This window comes from Helianthus annuus, chromosome 11 (genome assembly GCF_002127325.2).
Source record: "Helianthus annuus cultivar XRQ/B chromosome 11, HanXRQr2.0-SUNRISE, whole genome shotgun sequence".
Classification (NCBI taxonomy): domain Eukaryota; kingdom Viridiplantae; phylum Streptophyta; class Magnoliopsida; order Asterales; family Asteraceae; genus Helianthus; species Helianthus annuus.
Genome location: NC_035443.2, coordinates 114009516 through 114031318, shown reverse-complemented (window position 1 = coordinate 114031318; position 21803 = coordinate 114009516). Strand labels below are relative to the sequence as shown.

General features: G+C 36.2%; 2 long non-coding RNA genes across 2 annotated transcripts; one reads left to right on the top strand and one right to left on the bottom strand.

Moving 5' to 3' along the window:
* Positions 1-1113: 1113 nt before the first annotated feature.
* Positions 1114-1817, bottom strand: LOC110890902. Its single transcript, XR_002564869.2, has 2 exons — positions 1737-1817; positions 1114-1563 (listed from the first exon to the last, which is right to left on the bottom strand). It is a non-coding gene; the product is annotated as an uncharacterized LOC110890902 (long non-coding RNA).
* A 2958-nt stretch (positions 1818-4775) lies between these two features.
* On the top strand, positions 4776-8284 carry LOC118484254. Its single transcript, XR_004873038.1, has 3 exons — positions 4776-5066; positions 7471-7526; positions 8003-8284. It is a non-coding gene; the product is annotated as an uncharacterized LOC118484254 (long non-coding RNA).
* Positions 8285-21803: the final 13519 nt, after the last annotated feature.

Genomic DNA, 21803 nt, shown 5'->3' with positions numbered 1-21803 from the left:
AAATTATGTAATATTATACTATATATTCACTTCTGATCATGTAACACAATAATCCTATGGCCAAATTTTATGATTAATCAAACTGTGCATACTTAACCTATCCCATCACAAAAACTTGAAACTTTGCTCCAAAAGAGTAAAAAGTTAAAAGGAAATCCTCCCAACCTGTAACCCATGTTGCTCAAGTATGATACTTATTATTACCTTCAAGTTGTTCTACCTCCACATACTTGTCAAAAGAAGCATAGACATGCCATGTTCAGCAAGAAGATAGATATTATTATATGTGGCACTTTCAGCCCATTTATAATGAAAATAGGCCCATTGAGATTGTATATGTTTAATAACAGGTCAAACATGTGACCTATGAAAAAAATAGCTAAATTTCATACATGTTAAATAGGTTAACAACTCAAAAGTCACCTAACAAATAAATATTCTAATGCTTTCAACATTCTAAACCGTTTTATTTAAAAGAAACTATATGATATTTATGATAATACAGTTTTTTGTTTGTAATTAATGGAAAAAATTGCATAGTTGGTCAATTGTAACTGAGTGCATTTACTTCACTTTTGCCCAAAAAAGGTAAATTACTTTTAAAAACGTTTAAAAAAAACTTAACTTCTACTTACCAAAAGAGTAGCACTCTGGCGGAAAAAATTATTTATGATTAATAAATTATACAAAAAGTATGGCATATTAAATGTCTTTGCTATAAAAGATTTATAAACATTTCATAAAGTTAATCACGGTTGTGAACGTGTAATATAACTTATAGCCTTATTTTAAAAACTTATGATGATTCGTGTTTATAAATTACTTTGTATTAAAAGTTAAAATTTTTTTCAAACAACTGAATAATAAGTTAGTGTATTACGCACTAAAAGGCTGATGAAAAAAATTAATGATTACAAATCTATACGATATTCATATAATAAGTTAATGGACGAATGTAACCAACACATATAAACACATGGTGATATAAATGAACATCACGCTACTGAACGTATATGGTAGCATGGAGCAAAGATTGTGAGAAGTCGACCATAATCATATAGATAATAGAACGGTTCTTATAGATGTCCAAATTGCCAATACACATTATTAAAATAATAATATAGACCCTCAAATTGAGTTTCATGAAAGTTCAGAACAAAATGTTGACACCAAGCACAAGTAAATGCACAACAGAGGTCATATAACCCAACTATAGTTCAATATATACAAATAAAAACAATCCTTGAGTCTTAAATGAAACATGTCCCATTGTTCTACCTCAACAATGAGGAATGCCGACCGTTTTGGCTTCCCAACTGAATGTTAAGATAAAACATATCCAGTAACGTCGAGCTATCTCGAATTCACCATTCTCATCTTTTGATTGTTGCCTTATTAAATCCCAACAAAAGTGAATTACTTTACTTGCATTGCACCAGAAAGTTAATACACAGATGGGGGACATACAATTGTCGATTGCAGGGTTCTCATCAAATCAGTCGTCTCGTTCTGGGTATTAGTCTCACCGTTTTTAAACCTTAGGTTCTTGAAGATACGCCTTGCCTGTTCACAGTAGCCATAATTATAGTGAGAACACAAAAATAAACCACGCAAATGATAACATAACTTAAATTTACTATTATCTTTGTTGAGTCGATGGGAATGAATGGTGAATGACTCTTCATATATTGTTACTACTTTTACATATATATGCCAAAAAAAAGATGGAAAAATACATTGCATGCCCACATAGCACATAATTCTTTTTCTCAGCTTGTACACCAAGAGAATCACACAAAATACCGTCGTTGAGAATGTAGCAACTGACATGCAAACAAAAGTTACTGCTGCAGAGAGGAGTGAGATATTTCCTGATAATGGATGTTATCTGTCACTGCAGAGCATGACACAAGAAGGTTGCCTGCCAACTGGTTTTCATATAGGAAATATATTAACCATTGAAACATAATGTGGAGGACATAACTTACTTGAACATTTCAAACCCAAAAAATGAGAAATCAGTAATTAAGAAAAACCGGTAACCTCAGACTTTGGCATTTAGCAAAGATCACCTTACAAGGTGGGGTTTGTTGTGAAAACCCTCACAAATCCAGGTATCCGTACAAATTAATTAATATTTAATTGGTGCTTAATTACTGTGCTTGATTACAATTATGAATAAACTGCTTTCTGTTTTCTGATACATACATACTCATGCATCACCTTTTATACTGCCACTCTATTATTTACACACAAACATTAGTGACAAGCTTGATGCACAAAAGCACAGTTAACACAGTGAGCGGATAACCCGGTAAACATGCTGACAATGCCAACACTAAACAAACATTGTTTATGAGGCTAGTGTGAGCCAGGAATAGAATACTACACTAGTAGGGAGTGTAGGGAGGTGAGGACCATAAAACTGCGTCACTAGGTGATAGTTATAGTGCCCGGAAGTGCCTAAAACATACTTAAAGTGCAGAATTCTGCACTAAATACCAAAATTCAGCATTTAACAATGCTAGTAAAGTGCAAAAACTTGACAAAATAGTCCTAGACACTTTCCAAAGTGTTGGGAATTTAATGTGTTACTAAAAACAATATAAAAGACACTCTAAAGCTTTATTTAGCACTTTAACGGATCAACATCCAACCGAACAACCGGACTTTACCCGGAACATAAAAATATTGCCAAACACATGGTTTTTACTTTTCTGAGCTAGTTAGGGTCCCCGGACACCCTAACACACCTTATAATATATAACACATAATAATACACTAATCATATCATTGGATCTTAACCAAGTCTTGTAACTAGATCATTGCATCCCAACCCCATACCCCCCCCCCCCCACATCGACGATCACCACAAGGGTGACCCACCCTTGTCTTTCTTTGATTATTTTAATTAGCAATGTTGGAGGATAAGAAGCATGTTAGATGATGGATATTGGTGAGACATGGTTTATAAATTAACCCACAAGACTCTTGTTCATTTCATCACACACTCAATACCAACAACTTTCTCTCTTCCCTTCTTCCTCCCTCACGGCCGAACACCATCACCACCATACACCCACCATCAAGTTTCATTCAAGCCATTTTCCATACATACAAAGGTGCAAGAGGTCCAACAAGCAAGCTTGGTGCACTCGGAAGTTCAAGGACCACCCTAGTTTTCTTTTATCCACCACTTTTACGCCTTGTTTCTCCCCTAGCCTTGTTTCTCCCCTAGCCTTGTGCTAGTAGTAAGTGCTCTAAAACTTCATCTTGTTCTTGTTTTTAGTGGTTAATAGATGATAGAATGATTAAATGTTGAGAACACTAAAGAACATAAACCAAATCTTGAAACATAAAGGATAAAGGGTGGATAAAGAGAAGATATATGGGTAAATCATGTAGATCTTGTATAGTTATGATTTTTGGATGTTGTTTGTTAGTAGAAGTAGGATGGATCATCATCTAGACATGCTAGATCATGTTCAAGAACATGAACTAGTAAGATGTAAATGTTAGAGATATGAAGGATGATGAAACCATCCATACATGAACTTTGAACTTGAATAAACATAAGTTTTCTTGCAAAATGAAGTTGTAAACTTGTAGATCAAAAGATCTACAAGTGGTTTTTCGGAAGAACCAAGTGAAAAATACTAGTTTTGTTAAAACCCGGATCTTGTATGAACTAAATACATTTTTAGTAAGTAGACAAGTGTATAAACACTTGTGTAACAAGAAAATTGTGACAACTGGCAAAAGTAATGGTAATTCCGTACAACTTAAACACTTGATATAAGGCTTAGTTACGTTCATTACGATTTAATTATTGCATGATTAGGTCGTACAAAGTCTAAAAATCATACGACATGGTTAAATATGCTAAACCATATTGAAACATTCACTGCGTCACGAGAAAACTGCAAACTCTGTCCTAATATGTTGGCAAAATGCTGAAAACACTATTCACCTGAACACGTTATTCATGCCAGCAAGTTTCGAAAATTGTCGGAACGAGCGACAAAGGGCATGAACGCACTTGGTAGATGAAATACAAATAAAAAAAAAATCCCTAATTAGGGACGCCACATACAAAAACATTTTAACTTCCCGGAAAATACATGTACTTAAAAATTCGTCCGAATCGCGCCAAAACTATAACAAAAATAAATCGTCCGCAACACTAAAATGCGGCATTTTGATGTCCGTAGAACTTGTAAATAATATTTTACAACTTAAATAAGCTTGGAGATATCATTGGGATATCCGAAACACAAGTTACCAACGTTTCGTCGCTACTTGCACAACTTATCCGTTTTGATCCGACGGACTAGTAAACGGTATTTTTATCACCTTAACGCCTAAACGAAGCATCTAGTGAACTAGTGAGCGATATTTTGGTGTCGTGAGCGCCTTGAATAGACGCCATAACTTCGACGGTAATTTAAAACCATAGCTCCCGGTATGAAACTATAACTTTCATATAACACCCGATGTCGAACCGGTAAGCGAACTAGTGGTACTTGTACCATCCAAAACTTATACCCACTAAACTAGTAAACTAATTTGACCTTATTTATAATCCTAAACTATCATTAACACAATAATTAAACTAATCTGCATAATGACTAAAATATCTACAATAATTAACAATATTCATCACATATCAAATTTTATAAAAGATATTTTATAAAAATATTTACACTTTACCTCCCCCATGTGGGCCCCACAAGACAACCTACAACTTGGTTCATGATGAAAATAATGGTAGGAAGCATGGCATGAAGATAATGAATCTTGACTTTTTAGCACACGAAGATTATACTTATCCATCACCTCATATGTTACCATTATTTCTCAACATTTCAAACACAAAGAAACCCTCCTACATCTCTCCCATTCACGGCACATTCCACACACATACATACCCTCATTTTCTTCACTTAAACACTACATTTCAAGCATTACATAACCCTTTCTTGAAGATCAAAGAAGGTTCAAGCCATAAGGAAGCACTTTGGAGCTTTTATCTTCTCTTAATCTTCATCTAAACATTGTGCAAAGTTGTAAGATTTCATTTTACTTATTTTAAGCTTGTTATAATATGTAGTTTGCTAAAGTACATGTTAATCATCTTGAACAAAACATTAATCAAAGATTAAGACACTAATTTTTACATAAAAAGTCTACTAGTGTGCTATATTATGTGTAGATTATGTTGATTTGTGTTGGATGATGCTTATGTTTAAGTTGACTATGTTAAAGTAGGGTGTTTACAAAGATGATCTTGTGTAAATTAGGCTAGTAAGGATGATCTAAACATTTTTATGCTTAACAAGATCATCATCCATATAATACTAGAACTTTATATTAAACTTGAAAATGATTTATGGCCAAAATAACTTTTATAAAAAAAAAAAAATAAACATCATGATTTACACTATAAAAGTGTAAAAAAAAAATGTGTTAATCAAGGTGGTTTAAGTGAAGGATCAAGACTCCAAAGTATGTTAAATTTATTTTTTTTACTAGTGAACTTGTTAAAGATTTAATAAGTGTGATCACATTATTATTAAAAATGTGATTAAGAATATATAAAGTTCAAAAGTTATATGGAAAATTATGTGGAAAATATTACTTGAAAAAGTAGTGCTTTGGAACTTGATTTGAACTTGATTGTGATTATGGGCTTAAACGTGAAACTAATACGTTTTTAAGACGTGGAAAACGCCATAGTTTAGGGGAAATTATGGCGAAATTTTCTAAAAATCTAATCACGTTTAAAGTATAATTAACGAGGTGATTAACGGGGTTAAACGTGATTAGTGATCTTAATTGTCATTAAGAAAGTTTTAACAAAAAGGTTTAAGTCCTAAACTATGAAGGGTTTTTAATAAAACAACTTATATATCTTTATAAGTTAAAAGAAAAAAAAGAGGTTATCTATTATATCTATATATATTTTTTTAGAGACAAAAAAAAATATACGTATATGTTTTCCAACCTTTATATGTGTATGTGTATAAATACATGTGTATTGTGTGTATGTACTAGAGTTAGGATCCTACAAACTAAACACAAAATACACTACACATAACAAACTCCAAAAACATGTCGACGAAAGAATGTAAAATACATTAGAAAACGAATGCAAGTTATATTACACTTTGACATGAAGCGCGGATAACGGACAATCGGACCTCGGGCGAACCGTACAAATAATATATATATTTCGACCAAATAATATATATGCATATAACACCAAAAAAAAAAAAACCGACGCGAAATATCAAATAAATGTCATAACGTATAAATGCGTCGCCATCGGCAACGGTCACCATATCGACACGACACGAGATGGATACTTATCATGGACGACACGCGGGCGTTCTCGACGATAAAATACATGGTATCGACCCCTACGACGAACTCTAAAAACAATAATTTTTTGACATGGAATATATATATTTATTTTGACGCCAAAAGTTTCGGAAAGTGTAAAATGAAAATCACCAAGTGTACACATATACAAGAATATACGTATGCGAATACATATAAAATGCACTCAAAATACACTTGTAAAAATACAAGAATACTTGGTTTGATAATGGGCTAGTAAAAGCCCATTTATTTAATAAGTTGGGCTAAGCCCATTAATATGTAAATTGGGCTAGGCCCGAATGCACTAATAATAAGGATTAAGCCCAACAACTTAAAAGACATGGGTTAAGGCCCAATGAAAAATATATGTATATTTTTAATAAAATATATTCTAAAAATACATTACAAATACGGTTTACCTACACTTAGAAATACGGTATACCACACGTATAAATACGGTATACCTGCACGTATAAATTCGGTATACATACACGTATGAATACGGTATACGTATACATATGAAATACGCGAATACATAACGATGTACTCATATACACTTGTTAAAGTGTACACTCACAATGAATACCGTACATGTACATTATCATATATACAATGTTAAAAATAAATATTTTTAACAACTATATCTTAAAAAGATATACATATACATATATATTTGTGAAACAAATATATACCTAAAACAAACCGATCATACGTATACATGTGAACGACGTTCACCGAACTTAAAGATATATATTTTTGAGGAATATATATTTCATACAACAAACATGCGTCGTGCACGGCACAAAGACGCTATTGGACCCGGTCCACTTATACTTGTACGACACAAGGACTTATACATGCTATACCCATAAATACTCGTGCGAAGCACGGATACATACAAAGGGCGATGCCTGTTCTAACACATTATGAACTCAAGAAGTGTATATATATATAATAAAACGAACATACGAAACAAATGTCAACATATTTAAAATACACAAGGGTTCCATATACAATAATGTTCAAGATGAGCAATGTGTACATAAATTAACATAAACCCAAGTGTCTAATGAGTTAGAGCACTTGTAGGTTATTACGCGCTAATTGGATACCCGAACTGCTAGCATACATACGGACGCAAACTTGTGAGTTCATGTCCCCCTTTTCTTTTAAACGTTTTTGGTTTTACAACTCTCGGGGGGAAATACATGTTACTATGGTATGGTTAAGCAACAAAATGAATTAGTAGATCACGTGCGAATAGGCTGATACTTAAAGCACCATTAATCTTGTTTAAGACCACGGAACAAAGGGGGTAGATCTATCGGGTACAGGGCGAGCCCCACTCATGGGTCCTTGTGTGGCCACATGGAGTTTCCTTTGTTACCCTCGCCGGGTGGACCGGTACTAAATCGCTTACGGGTTGGTGGCTTCCTATGTCGGCACACATATTAATGTCCTAGCTACACATTAATGATCAACATGTTCATTTACGCTTTACATACCAGATTTCGATACTTGAACTTTCAAATGTTTTACAGATTCATTTGACGATTACGAACTTAAAACACATGAACTCGCTCAACTTTTGTTGATGTTTTCAAACTTACATGTATTTCAGGTAACTAAGTGGATCTTGGTGCAACAAATTATGAAGTTTCAAGTTTACTATGAAGACGATGTCATCCGTATTTTGGAGGGTTTGATCCATATATCCCGTCTTCGAACGGGACATAGGATGCAAAACCTCGTTATTTCAAAAACTTTATTTTGAACAAGTCTTGTTTGTAGAACTTATAAACTTATGTTGTCTTTTGCTACAAAACAACTTTTGACTTGTATCTTTACATTATGGAATGGATGAACATCGTGTATGTTTTATATCATATAGTTTGTTTACTTACATCGTATGCTATGGAAACCGATCAAGTCACACTACGCGCTTCCGCCTTTGACACGGGTGTGATAGGTTGGTATCAGAGCTTCGATTGTAGTGAACCAGGATTCCTTCTCGAGTCTAGTCTACAATCACTAGGATCCTCTCATGAAAACGGATTTACAAAATGCATGGTTTTCATTGCATACACAAAGCACAAGATCCACTACCCAAAACGTATTTCAAAAATAAATAAATAGATAATGTCCTCGCATTGTTTAGGAGACATTAATTGGGGCTTAGTCTATGTGGGATAGCCTTGATAAACTAGATCGACTCACACAACTTACGTGGTTATATTTGACAAACATATAATTGTACATACATATATATATAATAAATAATGAGATTATTTATTGATATATACATACATACATGTTGTACGGATTATTTTTGCCTGGGTACTATAGCTTCATCTGCTAGTATTGGTGGTTACGACGACCCTGACTTTATGGATACCTCTTTGGACTAGTTCATGCACTTTGCGGAAGACGTCCCTGTGGAGGACGATGTTTTAGCCGCACCACTCCTGTTCCACGAAAGCATCATTATTGGCCATTCCGATGGCGATCATCGCGTAGCGATATTGCCAAATGTTGCGATCCACCTAACTGTTGCTCCCTTTATTATGGAGTTATTTAATGACGAGGAAGAGATCCCCACCTTGCAGCTATTGGTTGAGACTCTCTGTAGATGGAGCGTCATGCTGACGCAATGCCATCATCACCACTAGCCTACCCTCCACCATCTATTCCACTACCACCATCAACACCACCACACCATACCTCACCTGTTGACCTTGACATCTTCATTAGAGCACACGTCTTAGCGCTCTAACAGCAGACGAGTGCCCTTTCTTGCAGTATTTGTTTTTAAGCTTGGGGAGGAGCGTACCTATCTTCGTAGTCTAATCTTCCCTACCCCTCTCCCATCCCCCTACCCTTAAGGTATTTATTTGCAAGCACTTATGCTTGGGACTAGAAGACCCACTCTTGTGGGATATATGAAGACTATGTACTAGCTACGACACTTGAAGACCTTGAAGAACAATGTGGAGAAAAATATTTTGCCACTTTTATATATATATATATAAACTTGCACGACCGGGGTAATGTAGCCTCGTGCCCTTTTGTTTTCTTCACAAAACAATGTATCAAGTTGTTGATATATATATATAAAAGTTCAGTATTATGTTTTCTTTATTTGCACATTGTGCTTTATTCTATGCGTGATTGATTGGTTGTGGATTATTGTTGGGTTGGATGGTGTGATGATTAGTATTTTTTTTAGCCGACAATATTTATCATTATTAAATATTTGTCTAACCCGTTCGTTACTTGTGTGTGGAAGACTATGGCACCGAAACGGAGGAACCTTAGGCGCGACACCTCAGACCCTATGCCTACTACACAGGCAGAACTGAATCAGCTCCTTGAAGAGCGAATCTCGCAAGCAATCGCCCAATATGAGGCCAACCGCAATGAACACAGTGGCGGATCTGGTGGAACTGGCGGCCAAGGTCAGGGAGGCACATCTGGTGGCAACGCCACAAATGGTAATAGAAAGTGTTTTTATAACAACTTAAATGTTACATCTCCTATTCTAATCGTGCGTTCTCAGGTTTGTCGTTTATATAATATGTCTATTCAACGTTTCAGGGTGCACGTACAAACAATTTCTCGACTGCAAGCCTCTCAATTATGATGGTACTGGAGGTGCAGTGGCATTTGTACGATGGACAGAGAAAACTGAGTCCACTATTCGCATGAGCCGATGCACTCCTGAACAGACAGTGGTTTACGCTACAGGGCTATTTGTGGACGAAGCCCTAACTTGGTGGAACCTTCAGGTTCAAACTCTAGGAGACGTTGCAGCCTACGGGCTAACTTGGGAAGAATTAAAGGAACGCATGAGAGAAAAATATTGTTCTAGAGCTGAGCTGCAAAAGCTGGAGACAGAATTTTGGCACCTTGAAATGGTAGGTGCCGACGTTTCAGGATACACCCAGAGATTTCATGACTTATCACGAGTGATTCCGTATATGGTCACTCCGGAATTCAAAAGAGTCGAACGATACATATGGGGTCTTCACCCCGAGATAAGGAGTCTAGTTAGCTCGGCACAACCTACCACCATAACTCAAGCTGTTACCTTAGCAGTGAGCCTCACTGAGGAGGCAGTGAGAATGGAGAAGATTCCTGCGAAGGGTTCGGAAAAGAAAGAGACTCACGTAGAGTCTACTAGTGGTGGAAAGAGAAAATTTTCACACTCCAACAAGGGTATGCGTGTGAACAACAACGACGGCACCAATGCTAACAAACGAAGGGAAGTAAACCCACCAAGAGGTGGCAAGGCTTTCACAGCAACCAAAGAAACTAGGGGTAAAGGCTATTTAGGCACCCTGCCTAAATGCGACAAGTGTAAGTATCATCATGAGGGCCGTTGTGCAAAGTGTGATAAATGCGGTAGGATAGGCCACTATAAGGAAACATGCTGGGTAGGAAGGGGAAAAGGAAACACAAACCGTGGAGGAAATGGTAACAACAATCAAGGTAGAAATGACAACGGGAATGGAACTGGAAACAGAAATGGAAACAACAATGGAAACAGAAATGGAGCTGGAAAGGGGCAAGGATGTTACAACTGTGGTGACAACGGGCATTATAGGAAGGATTGCCCTAAGGAAAACCAGGCTCGTGGGAGAGCTTTTGTGATCGGAGCCCGAGATGCACGACAGGACCCGAACGTTGTTACGGGTACGTTCCCTATAAACCAACACTTTGCATCCGTTCTATTTGATACTGGCGCAGATTTTAGTTTCATATCTATAGAATTTAAGAATATACTTGGCCTAGATTCGAGTAAGCTAGATGTCCCGTATTCTATAGAATTGGCGAACGGAAAATTAGTCGAAGCGGATGAGGTTATTAAGGGTTGTACACTCGAGCTTGGGGAGCGAAAATTTTCTATCGACCTTTTACCCGTTGGGTTGGGTAGTTTTGACGTAGTTGTCGGAATGGATTGGTTGTCCGACAACCGGGCGGAAGTAGTTTGTCATGAGAAAACTATCCGCATCCCACTGCCAAATGAAGAAACGCTTGTAATTCATGGGGAGAAGCTTGAGACACCCCTACGAATCATTACGTGTATGAAGGCGCAAAAGTGTCTCCGAAAAGGCTGTATAGCTTTCCTCGCCCACGTAGTCGACAAGGAAACCAAAGAGCCGAAGCTAGAAGACATCCCTGTCGTGAAAGAATTTCCAGAAGTCTTTCCAGAAGACTTACCTGGACTGCCTCCACAGCGCCAAGTGGAGTTTCGAATTGATTTGTTGCCAGGAGCAGCACCAGTGGCGAAATCACCATATCGGTTAGCTCCGTCAGAAATGCAGGAGTTATCTACTCAACTGCAAGAGTTACTAGATAAAGGATTCATTAGACCGAGTTTCTCACCTTGGGGAGCTCCGGTACTATTTGTTAAAAAGAAAGATGGTAGCTTTCGCATGTGTATAGATTATCGGGAATTGAACAAACTTACTATTAAAAACCGTTACCCGCTACCGAGAATCGACGACTTGTTCGATCAACTACAAGGCTCAAGTTATTACTCCAAGATTGACTTGAGATCGGGATACCATCAGTTGAGAATACAAGAAGAAAGCATCCCCAAGACGGCTTTTAGAACTCGTTACGGACATTACGAGTTTCTCGTTATGCCATTTGGCTTAACAAATGCACCAGCGGTGTTCATGGACCTCATGAACCGCGTGTGTAAGCCGTATTTGGATAAGTTCGTGATCGTGTTTATTGACGATATCCTAATATATTCACGGTCAAAGGAGGAACACGAACAACATCTAAGAGCTATATTGGAGCTTTTAAAGAAGGAACAATTGTACGCGAAGTTTTCTAAATGCGAATTTTGGATTCGCGAGGTGCAATTTCTCGGACACGTGGTGAACGAGAAAGGAATTCATGTCGATCCGGCTAAGATCGAGGCGATAAAGAACTGGGAAGCGCCTAAGACCCCCACCGAAGTACGACAATTCTTGGGATTAGCAGGCTACTACCGAAGATTTATAGAAAATTTCTCAAAAATTGCTCAACCGCTAACGTCCCTAACGCAAAAGGATAAGAAATTTGACTGGGGCGAGAAACAAGAGGCGGCTTTTCAGCTACTGAAAGATAAACTTTGTGACGCACCTATTTTATCCTTACCTGACGGTACCGATGACTTCATGGTCTATTGTGATGCATCGCATCAAGGTCTCGGTTGTGTTTTGATGCAACGGGACAAAGTTATCGCGTACGTGTCTCGCCAATTGAAGGTGCATGAGAAAAATTATACCACGCACGATCTTGAGCTAGGTGCGGTGGTATTCGCGTTAAAGATCTGGCGTTACTACTTATATGGTACTCATTGTACAATCTTTACAGATCACAAGAGCTTACAACATATATTTGATCAGAAGGACTTGAATATGCGGCAACGACGATGGGTCGAATTATTGAACGACTATGACTGTGAGATAAAGTATCACCCGGGCAAGGCGAACGTCGTGGCGGACGCCTTGAGCCGCAAGGAACATGCAAAACCTCTGAGGGTGCGGGCCTTAGAGATGACCATACAAACCAATCTCACCTCTCGGATTCACAATGCTCAACAAGAAGCGCTTAAACCAGAAAATATACGAGCCGAATTTTTACGAGGAATGGAGGCACAATTGGTGCCAAAGGATGATGGAACACTGTACTTTATGGGACGAATTTGGGTTCCATTATTCGGTGACCTACGAACGATTATACTAGACGAGGCTCATAAGTCAAGGTACTCTATACATCCGGGATCGGATAAAATGTACCAAGACTTAAAAGGATTTTATTGGTGGCCTAAGCTTAAAAGTGACATTGCTACCTATGTTGGAAAATGCCTTACATGCGCCAAGGTTAAGGCGGAATATCAAAAGCCTTCAGGATTACTGCAACAACCTGAAATTCCCGAATGGAAATGGGAACAAATCTCGATGGACTTCATTACTAAGTTACCCCGAACCTCAAGAGGTCACGACATGATTTGGGTAATTGTTGATCGACTTACAAAGTCCGCACATTTTCTACCGATCAGTGAGAAGGATAGCACTAAGAAATTGGCTGAAATATACCTCAAAGAGATCGTGGCACGACATGGAGTCCCTGTTTCTATTATATCGGACCGAGATGGTCGGTTCGTGTCAAGGATATGGCAATCATTTCAAAAGGCCTTTGGATCACAACTGAATCTTAGTACGGCCTTTCACCCTCAAACGGACGGCCAAAATGAACGAACGATACAGACTTTGGAGGACATGTTACGCGCTTGTGTGATGGATTTGGGTGGAAATTGGGATACCCACTTGCCCTTAGTGGAGTTCTCATACAATAATAGTTATCACACTAGCATTCAGGCCGCCCCGTTTGAAGCTTTGTATGGACGAAAGTGTCGATCCCCGCTATGTTGGGCGGAGACCGGGGATAAACAACTCCTTGGTCCGGACTTAGTTCAGGAGACCACAGACAAGATCATTCAAATACGAGACCGTATCAAGGCGGCTCGCGATAGACAAAAGAGCTACGCAGACAAGGGGCGCAAACCGTTAGCTTTCGAGGTCGGAGACATGGTATTGTTGAAAGTCTCGCCTTGGAAGGGCGTAGTAAGGTTTGGTAAACGTGGAAAGCTGAACCCACGCTACATTGGACCTTTCGAAATACTGGAAAAGATCGGAACAGTTGCTTACAAATTGAAACTACCAGAAGAGCTTAGTAGTGTACACGACACGTTTCACGTGTCTAATCTCAAGAAAAGTCCTACTCAAGAAACGGTCGTCATCCCAGCGGACGAGATACACGTTAACGACAAACTCCAATTTACAGAGGAACCTGTTGAGGTTACAGACTGGAAAGTGCACAAGACACGGAGGAGTCGTAGGAAGTTGGTTAAAGTTCGCTGGAACTCGCGTCACGGACCCGAGTATACGTGGGAACGTGAGGATCAAATAAAATCCAAGTACCCTCACCTGTTTCAAGACTCTCCTGCAACCAGTAACACGACTTGAATTTCGGGACGAAATTCTTCTAACGGGGGGAGAATGTGACAACTGGCAAAAATAATGGTAATTCCGTACAACTTAAACACTTGATATAAGGCTTAGTTACGTTCATTACGATTTAATTATTGCATGATTAGGTCGTACAAAGTCTAAAAATCATACGACATGGTTAAATATGCTAAACCATATTGAAACATTCACTGCGTCACGAGAAAACTGCAAACTCTGTCCTAATATGTTGGCAAAATGCTGAAAACACTATTCACCTGAACACGTTATTCATGCCAGCAAGTTTCGAAAATTGTCGGAACGAGCGACAAAGGGCATGAACGCACTTGGTAGATGAAATACAAATAAAAAAAAAAATCCCTAATTAGGGACGCCACATACAAAAACATTTTAACTTCCCGGAAAATACATGTACTTAAAAATTCGTCCGAATCGCGCCAAAACTATAACAAAAATAAATCGTCCGCAACACTAAAATGCGGCATTTTGATGTCTGTAGAACTTGTAAATAATATTTTACAACTTAAATAAGCTTGGAGATATCATTGGGATATCCGAAACACAAGTTACCAACGTTTCGTCGCTACTTGCACAACTTATCCGTTTTGATCCGACGGACTAGTAAACGGTATTTTTATCACCTTAACGCCTAAACGAAGCATCTAGTGAACTAGTGAGCGATATTTTGGTGTCGTGAGCGCCTTGAATAGACGCCATAACTTCGACGGTAATTTAAAACCATAGCTCCCGGTATGAAACTATAACTTTCATATAACACCCGATGTCGAACCGGTGAGCGAACTAGTGGTACTTGTACCATCCAAAACTTATACCCACTAAACTAGTAAACTAATTTGACCTTATTTATAATCCTAAACTATCATTAACACAATAATTAAACTAATCTGCATAATGACTAAAATATCTACAATAATTAACAATATTCATCACATATCAAATTTTATAAAAGATATTTTATAAAAATATTTACACTTTACCTCCCCCATGTGGGCCCCACAAGACAACCTACAACTTGGTTCATGATAAAAATAATGGTAGGAAGCATGGCATGAAGATAATGAATCTTGACTTTTTAGCACACGAAGATTATACTTATCCATCACCTCATATGTTACCATTATTTCTCAACATTTCAAACACAAAGAAACCCTCCTACATCTCTCCCATTCACGGCACATTCCACACACATACATACCCTCATTTTCTTCACTTAAACACTACATTTCAAGCATTACATAACCCTTTCTTGAAGATCAAAGAAGGTTCAAGCCATAAGGAAGCACTTTGGAGCTTTTATCTTCTCTTAATCTTCATCTAAACATTGTGCAAAGTTGTAAGATTTCATTTTACTTATTTTAAGCTTGTTATAATATGTAGTTTGCTAAAGTACATGTTAATCATCTTGAACAAAACATTAATCAAAGATTAAGACACTAATTTTTACATAAAAAGTCTACTAGTGTGCTATATTATGTGTAGATTATGTTGATTTGTGTTGGATGATGCTTATGTTTAAGTTGACTATGTTAAAGTAGGGTGTTTACAAAGATGATCTTGTGTAAATTAGGCTAGTAAGGATGATCTAAACATTTTTATGCTTAACAAGATCATCATCCATATAATACTAGAACTTTATATTAAACTTGAAAATGATTTATGGCCAAAATAACTTTTATAAAAAAAAAAAAATAAACATCATGATTTACACTATAAAAGTGTAAAAAAAAATGTGTTAATCAAGGTGGTTTAAGTGAAGGATCAAGACTCCAAAGTATGTTAAATTTATTTTTTTTTACTAGTGAACTTGTTAAAGATTTAATAAGTGTGATCACATTATTATTAAAAATGTGATTAAGAATATATAAAGTTCAAAAGTTATATGGAAAATTATGTGGAAAATATTACTTGAAAAAGTAGTGCTTTGGAACTTGATTTGAACTTGATTGTGATTATGGGCTTAAACGTGAAACTAATACGTTTTTAAGACGTGGAAAACGCCATAGTTTAGGGGAAATTATGGCGAAATTTTCTAAAAATCTAATCACGTTTAAAGTATAATTAACGAGGTGATTAACGGGGTTAAACGTGATTAGTGATCTTAATTGTCATTAAGAAAGTTTTAACAAAAAGGTTTAAGTCCTAAACTATGAAGGGTTTTTAATAAAACAACTTATATATCTTTATAAGTTAAAAGAAAAAAAGAGGTTATCTATTATATCTATATATATTTTTTTAGAGACAAAAAAAAATATACGTATATGTTTTCCAACCTTTATATGTGTATGTGTATAAATACATGTGTATTGTGTGTATGTACTAGAGTTAGGATCCTACAAACTAAACACAAAATACACTACACATAACAAACTCCAAAAACATGTTGACGAAAGAATGTAAAATACATTAGAAAACGAATGCAAGTTATATTACACTTTGACATGAAGCGCGGATAACGGACAATCGGACCTCGGGCGAACCGTACAAATAATATATATATTTCGACCAAATAATATATATGCATATAACACCAAAAAAAAAAAAAAAACCGACGCGAAATATCAAATAAATGTCATAACGTATAAATGCGTCGCCATCGGCAACGGTCACCATATCGACACGACACGAGATGGATACTTATCATGGACGACACGCGGGCGTTCTCGACGATAAAATACATGGTATCGACCCCTACGACGAACTCTAAAAACAATAATTTTTTGACATGGAATATATATATTTATTTTGACGCCAAAAGTTTCGGAAAGTGTAAAATGAAAATCACCAAGTGTACACATATACAAGAATATACGTATGCGAATACATATAAAATGCACTCAAAATACACTTGTAAAAATACAAGAATACTTGGTTTGATAATGGGCTAGTAAAAGCCCATTTATTTAATAAGTTGGGCTAAGCCCATTAATATGTAAATTGGGCTAGGCCCGAATGCACTAATAATAAGGATTAAGCCCAACAACTTAAACGACATGGGTTAAGGCCCAATGAAAAATATATGTATATTTTTAATAAAATATATTCTAAAAATACATTACAAATACGGTTTACCTACACTTAGAAATACGGTATACCACACGTATAAATACGGTATACCTGCACGTATAAATTCGGTATACATACACGTATGAATACGGTATACGTATACATATGAAATACGCGAATACATAACGATGTACTCATATACACTTGTTAAAGTGTACACTCACAATGAATACCGTACATGTACATTATCATATATACAATGTTAAAAATAAATATTTTTAACAACTATATCTTAAAAAGATATACATATACATATATATTTGTGAAACAAATATATACCTAAAACAAACCGATCATACGTATAGATGTGAACGACGTTCACCGAACTTAAAGATATATATTTTTGAGGAATATATATTTCATACAACAAACATGCGTCGTGCACGGCACAAAGACGCTATTGGACCCGGTCCACTTATACTTGTACGACACAAGGACTTATACATGCTATACCCATAAATACTCGTGCGAAGCACGGATACATACAAAGGGCGATGCCTGTTCTAACATATTATGAACTCAAGAAGTGTATATATATATAATAAAACGAACATACGAAACAAATGTCAACATATTTAAAATACACAAGGGTTCCATATACAATAATGTTCAAGATGAGCAATGTGTACATAAATTAACATAAACCCAAGTGTCTAATGAGTTAGAGCACTTGTAGGTTATTACGCGCTAATTGGATACCCGAACTGCTAGCATACATACGGACACAAACTTGTGAGTTCATGTCCCCCTTTTCTTTTAAACGTTTTTGGTTTTACAACTCTCGGGGGGAAATACATGTTACTATGGTATGGTTAAGCAACAAAATGAATTAGTAGATCACGTGCGAATAGGCTGATACTTAAAGCACCATTAATCTTGTTTAAGACCACGGAACAAAGGGGGTAGATCTATCGGGTACAGGGCGAGCCCCACTCATGGGTCCTTGTGTGGCCACATGGAGTTTCCTTTGTTACCCTCGCCGGGTGGACCGGTACTAAATCGCTTACGGGTTGGTGGCTTCCTATGTCGGCACACATATTAATGTCCTAGCTACACATTAATGATCAACATGTTCATTTACGCTTTACATACCAGATTTCGATACTTGAACTTTCAAATGTTTTACAGATTCATTTGACGATTACGAACTTAAAACAAATGAACTCGCTCAACTTTTGTTGATGTTTTCAAACTTACATGTATTTCAGGTAACTAAGTGGATCTTGGTGCAACAAATTATGAAGTTTCAAGTTTACTATGAAGACGATGTCATCCGTATTTTGGAGGGTTTGATCCATATATCCCGTCTTCGAACGGGACATAGGATGCAAAACCTCGTTATTTCAAAAACTTTATTTTGAACAAGTCTTGTTTGTAGAACTTATAAACTTATGTTGTCTTTTGCTACAAAACAACTTTTGACTTGTATCTTTACATTATGGAATGGATGAACATCGTGTATGTTTTATATCATATAGTTTGTTTACTTACATCGTATGCTGTGGAAACCGATCAAGTCATACTACGCGCTTCCGCCTTTGACACGGGTGTGACAAAAATTTAACAAAGAAATATTTTTGGAAATCATGACTAGAAGTTGTGAAAATGCATATTCTTTAAAAATAAAGTTTTTAAGAAACTAATCATATTTTTAAAGATAACAAGACCTACTAAGCATGATAGTAACTTACTACATATTTTTACAAACTTTCAAGTTCATGAGTTTGTGGTTTAGGCTTATTTTTGTCAAGATTAGTGATTAAAGATTGTATATTGTTGATTGTTAAATTGTTTGATTGATTTTACAAAAGAAAATGATATGCTAAAAAGCATGGACACCTCCATTTACAGAGGAAACTCTGGCGAAATTTTTCTAGAAATATAACACTTAGAAATATTTTTATAACAAATGGTAACAAATATATTTTTGACATTATTTTCAAAATAAACTTCGCCATGATTTTTACTACAAAAACACCAAGTACCGGAGGCGGATTTTTGTAAATAAAATTTGCTAAATATATATTTAGAATATATATTTTGTAATAAAACGCTTGTGTGATTGTTTGTTATTATGTGAACTAGATATATAATTTTTAGGGTAATAATAATATAACTTGGAAATATCATAAAATTACGACTCCAAAATAATACCAACGCTCTCACAAAATAAATATTTAAATACACAAGTATTGTTACAACGCGAACTTTAAAACATAACTTATGTATATTTCGGGAAATACTCTTATACGTATATTTATGGTAGAATATTATTTGGGAAAAACTTATGAAATAAAATATAATATTTTTGGGAAAAATATATATATTTTGGAAATTAAAACATTTTAGACAAAGTGATTTAAAATATATTTTTCATGTGAGACTTAAAAATCTATTTTCGGAATTATAAGTATACATGTATTATTACCCCCATCATTGGGAAGGAAATACGAATATAAAATAATTAAGAAGTGTGAACACGAAATAGTTGTCTAACTATTTCCCAAAAACGTTAAACCCTAAGCCAAGGCACGACCGTCCGTCTAATAGGAATTAGTACGTGTAGGTCGTCACGCAGCAGATAGAGTTGGAGATTGACGTTTCTGGATACGCACTTCTGTGAGTTCATGTCCCCCTTTTCTCTTTACTGTTTTCAGTTTTATACTTCGGGGGTGAAATACATGCGACAATTATTACAAACTTTTATTACATGGTATGGTTAGCCTAGGGAGGGTTATACTACTAGATCATGTGAGGGGTGGGCAATAACACTTGAGGCCATTAATCCTCTTTGTTAGGACCGAGGGACACAAGAGTGATAGATCTATTTGGGTTTAGCGAGCCCACACCCGTGAGGCCGGGGCGGCCCATAGAGGTGACTGTGTCTTCCAGCCGAAGCCCGGTAACAAATTTGCTAGGTTTGAGTTTCCCTGCACTTTCTCACACATACCAGTGGCTTTGCAACCCATTGGTGATCTCTTTTTCCTTATTGCTACATACCAGGGACTTTTATTCATACTTTAAAGGTTTATACATACTCACTTTTACATGATCTCGCTCAACTTTTTGTTGATTTTTCAAACTACATGTATTTCAGGAAATTAGTGGATCTGACAAGGTATGCATCACGTCAAGCTGTGTAAGGAATAATGATGTCATCCGAGTTTAGGAAATGTGACCTTTGCCTGGACGGGTCACAAGTCTTAAACTGTGTTTTTATTCATGTCTTTTGGTTTTGTCTTGTGAACACATTTTAAATTATTATCTGTTTTAAGTGTCGACTTTTTAAACAATGTTGTTGTGTTTTACTTTAAAAAACTTGATGAATGGATGAAAATCATGGTTTTATTTTCATATAGCATTGTTGTGATTATGCTATGGTATTAAGAAGTCACACCAAATAAACCTACGCTTACGCAAAAGCCAGGGTGTGACATTTGTTCTGCGCAAAAAGAGAATAGCATTAAGTAGTTAGTTTAGAACTTTCAACTCAATAAAAATAAAAAAATGTCTAAAGCTTTTTGAATAACTATTATAAAATAGGTGGTGATTTGAAATGATTCAACAATCAACAGTATAATACTTTCTTTCCTCTTAAGAGTTTTCTAACAATAAGATAAAATAATGAATTTAATGTCTATGGTGAAGGGAGGTGACAAAATGGTGTTTTCTTAGTATTATTTATTCTCAAATAATTATTTTAAGCCTCTATAATTAGGGTATAACTATAGTGATATATTTCTGATTGTTAATCATCAAAATAACCATGCTTAGTGCAATCATTCAAACTTTTTTACATGGTACTCATAACAACCTGTATAAGGAAGGGTGTGGGGGACATGGGTTGGGTCATCAATCGCCATGTAAGACCATTAATGGATTGTTACACCACTCCCTTGCCTCATCCACCATGGTTGGCATGGATTAAACCATTGCAACCATGGGCCTCCTTTCCTTTTTCAATATTTCCTTTTCCTTTTCATAAAAATAAATTTAAATAAGAGAATAGTGGTTTTGGATGATGGATTAGAAATGGGTGACATAGCGCTGATGTGGAGGGTCATGGTGACCATGAGGGTCATGACCACACCCTATAGCCTAAAAGTCGAATTATCTAAATATTAAATTTGGCCTTTCAAATGGCAACTAAACTCTTTATCATTAAATGACTCAAGATATGTAATTTATGAGAATCAAATAAAAACAAACGGTTACTTGAGCAATAAACTAATAACACTGAAAATATCCAATAGTATACTAAGCTGAGAAACTAAAAGTACAAACCGTGTGCAAAAAGGTTAGTAACTTAAC